This window comes from Myotis brandtii, unplaced genomic scaffold, assembly GCF_000412655.1.
Source record: "Myotis brandtii unplaced genomic scaffold, ASM41265v1 scaffold485, whole genome shotgun sequence".
In the NCBI taxonomy this organism is placed as follows: domain Eukaryota; kingdom Metazoa; phylum Chordata; class Mammalia; order Chiroptera; family Vespertilionidae; genus Myotis; species Myotis brandtii.
In genome coordinates this window covers 693657-697287 of record NW_005368527.1, presented here as the reverse complement: position 1 = coordinate 697287, position 3631 = coordinate 693657, and the positions used below count along the sequence as shown (strand labels likewise).

The 3631-nt window shown below is 52.9% G+C and overlaps 1 protein-coding gene across 1 annotated transcript in view; it reads right to left on the bottom strand.

Annotated features, from left to right (window-relative positions):
• LOC102257128 (cytochrome P450 4F22) overlaps nucleotides 1-3631 on the bottom strand; it is a 33345-nt gene that overhangs the window by 28771 nt on the left and 943 nt on the right. The gene's annotated exons all lie outside the window — the stretch shown is intronic.

Here is a 3631-nt window from a genome sequence, read left to right as displayed (position 1 = left end):
GGGCGGGGGAGGGATGGGGAGTTAGTGTTTCATGGGAACAGAGTTTTAGTCTGGGAAGATGAAAAGGTTCGGATGATGGATGGTGGTGATGGTTGCACAGTAATATGATTGTACTCAATGGCACTGAACTGTACCCTTAAAATGGTTAAGATCCATGTTATGTGGGGGAGTTAGTGTTTCATGGGAACAGAGTTTTAGTCTGGGAAGATGAAAAGGTTCTGCGGATGGATGGTGGTGATGGTTGCACAGTAATATGATTGTACTCAATGGCACTGAACTGTACCCTTAAAATGGTTAAGATCCTAAATGTTATGTGTATTTTACCATAATTTAAACTCCTTTAAAAAAAAATACAGACTGCCCGGTATAGGGGATCTGCCCCGTAAAAGGTCCAGGTAGGGTGGGGGTGGGGTGTGGGCAACCCCCCAAAATGAAGCACAGTCACAAGCCCCAGGCAGATGCTCCGACTTGTGGACAATGACGTGATGATTGGGCTGCCTCTCGCTCGGGCAGCTCCAGGCGACACGCTCGACAGGAAGCAGCCGTGGGTATTTCTTTCTTTTCCGATTTAACGGTGGATAACGGTTCCCCCGGCGATGCCAAGAAGCCAGCGAGTGGTTGCTACTGAGCATCGTGCTGGCCCTCTGAGCGCGTCCACATGCCAGCCCTTCGCCAAGGGCTCTGCATGCATTTCTCCAGCACTCAGTTGGCAAATCATGTGGGAGCCCCTGCTATGTGTGTGACTCTGTTCTGGGCACTGAGGAGACAAAGGTGAGGCAAAAAAAAAAAAATACAAAGTGTTTCGAGGACCCATGTGAAATTTCTCACGGTGGCTGCCTCCGGAAGGGGCCTGGAAGAACTGGGGGCAGGAGTGAAAGGGAGACTTAACTTTCCCTCTTCGTTTCGAGGGGCTTTTTGATTTTCTATATCGTGAGCACATATTGCCGGTTCAAAAACATTAATAAACAGGAAATTGTAGGGAGTTGAAAGGGTGTGTTGGAACTCTATACTTCTTACGTATTTTTCTGTAAGTCTAAAACGTCTCTTAAAAAAATCAGGTCTAGCCCTGACCGGTTTGGCTCAGTGGACAGAGCGTCGGCCTGCGGACTGAAGGGTCCCAGGTTCGATTCCAGTCAAGGGCATGTACCTTGGTTGCGGGCACATCCCCAATGGGGAGTGTGCAGGAGGCAGCTGATCGATGTTTCTCTCTCATCGATGTTTCTAACTCTCTATCCCTCTCTCTTCCTCTCTGTAAAAAATCAATAAAATATATTTTTAAAAAAATCAGGTCTAGCCCTGACTGGTTTAGCTCAGTGGCTAGAACGTCGGCCTGCGGACTGAAGGGCCCCAGGTTCGATTCCAGTCAAGGGCATGTACCTTGGTTGCGGGCACATCCCCAGTAGGGGGTGTGTAGGAGGCAGCTGATCGATGTTTCTCTCTCATCGATGTTTCTAACTCTCTATCCCTCTCTCTTCCTCTCTGTAAAAAATCAATAAAATATATTTTTAAAAATTCAGGTCTAATTTAAAATTAAGTAGTCGAAGTTCATGAAAATATGAGTTAAGATGCGTTAATTGGCGGGGAGGAGCATGCTGTGGGGGCGCCGGCAGGTTCCCTCTCCTGACCTGGTCTGGTGACATGTGTGGTTTCAACTTGAGAAAACTCCTGAACGGTCCAGGTCTGGAATGTGCACTTTCCTGTATGGACATTACACTTCAACTTCAAAGAAAAGAAAATGCTGTTTGGGCATGGTATCAGCCTGTAGAATGTGAGGTTTAGACTCAAACAAGCCTCGGTTCAAAATCATGACTCTGCTCATCCCCAATACAGCAGCAGCCTGGAGTGAGTCGAGTCCCCACTCTCAGCTTCCACTTACCGATCTGGAAAATGGGTTACAAATAGCAGGACCTCCCTGTTAAGGTTGTTTAGGACACCTTGGTGTGGTGAGGCTTAGCAGGTAGCATGCAAAATGTTAGCCATCGTCCCTAATTCTGCTGTTACTCTTTTATGGAAGTGACACATAGGATGCTGTGGGAGGCCGGCATACCCACTCCTCTCTGCACCAGCCCTCAAGCTCATCCCAGACCCAGGCAGGGCACGCAGCAGCCCTGCCCTGGCAGAGGTAGCCCCGCCTGTCCTGCGACGGCCCCACGTTATCTGGAGATGGAGGTGCCAGTGGCTCCAAGGCCCACGCCCATGGAGCTCTGGTTTGTCAGGTTAGCCCGGCCGCCAGTGGAGGACTTGTCATACAAGGTGTGTGGGCTCCTAGGAAGGAATTCAGGACAGAGACCCTGACCTGCCGGAAACCATCTATCTACCTCTCCTTGAAGCACAGGTGCTGGGGCGCACCGGCAGCCTGACAGCCCAGCACGTGACACTGGTCCCACTGCCCCACACCCCGCCTCTGTTCTCCACTCCCCCATTCTCACGCATGGCACCTCTTTGACCCCCTCTTTGCCAAAGGGCTGCCCCACCCAAGACTCATACGCTCCCAAAGTGCCAGGCCCCAGAAGGCCCGACGGAGAGAGAGCTTACCCCAGATTTCTGAGGTTCTGAGAAAGAACTTCAGGGGCAGTTCGGAGGGCAGGGTCAAATGGACAAGTTGGCGTGGGGAGGGGGGAGTCTCGCTGCAGCGTTGGGCACACGGTAGGAGATCTTGGCAGAGGAAGACGTGTTAAAGCCACCAGTCGTAACCTAGATCATCCCAGGGCTGCAATGGCCTGTGAGCACCATCCGGAGCAAGTGTGGCCACGCTGACATGTGAGACTCAGAAAGAATTCTATAAGCCTCTGCTGTGTGCCCTCAGGCGAGTGTCTATGCCACTCTGAGCCTCAGGAAGACAGGAACCATAGTACCCGCTTCGTGACGCTGTTAGGACAACCCAGCATTTTTAATGTGCTCAGCTTGGTGCTTGGCACACAGGAAGCCCTTGATCGAACCTCTCATTGCTGTTAGTGCCACCGTCAGACTCAGGGTTGTTTCCCGGCCCCCCGGTATTTGTAGAACAGGGCCCAAGGCTTGCCGGAGAGGAGAGTGAGGGTCGCATTTTGTGAATGGCTCCTGTGTCAGGCAAGCCCCTCTGCAGATGCCTACTCAGGTCACCAGTGGCTGCCAGGCCAGAGCTAATGTTACCACTTAGAAACCCAAGCCGGGCCACACAGACAGAGAGGCCGGGGCCATTGGAAAGTGCCCAGGATGTTGGGGTCACACAAGGCTGGTTTGTTCAAATCCCAGCTCACCCACTGTCGCTCTGTCTTCCCCCCACCTGCAGCCTGATATTCCCCAGCTGGTGGGCCTCGGCCGCCTGGCATGGTCCCGGAACAGCTAGCTACCGCCTGGTCCAAGGGGTGAGTGAGAGGCTGGCCCCTGGGACACCAGAGAGCATCGTGTCACCAGCATCCAACAAACGCCAGCTAGGATCCACTGCAGGACCTCACACAACCCTCACAGCTACCTCTGGGGGCCCAGGAGGGCGCCCTGCCTTCATACAGGGGCACTCAGCGGCCTGTGCCTGCTATGGGTGGGCAGGCGGAGCAGAGCATAAAGTCTGTCGGTGGGACGCACAGCCTCCCTTTTAAGACAATGAAATCCCACTGATGCCAATCAGCCCTCAGGAGGCGGCACAGGGCAG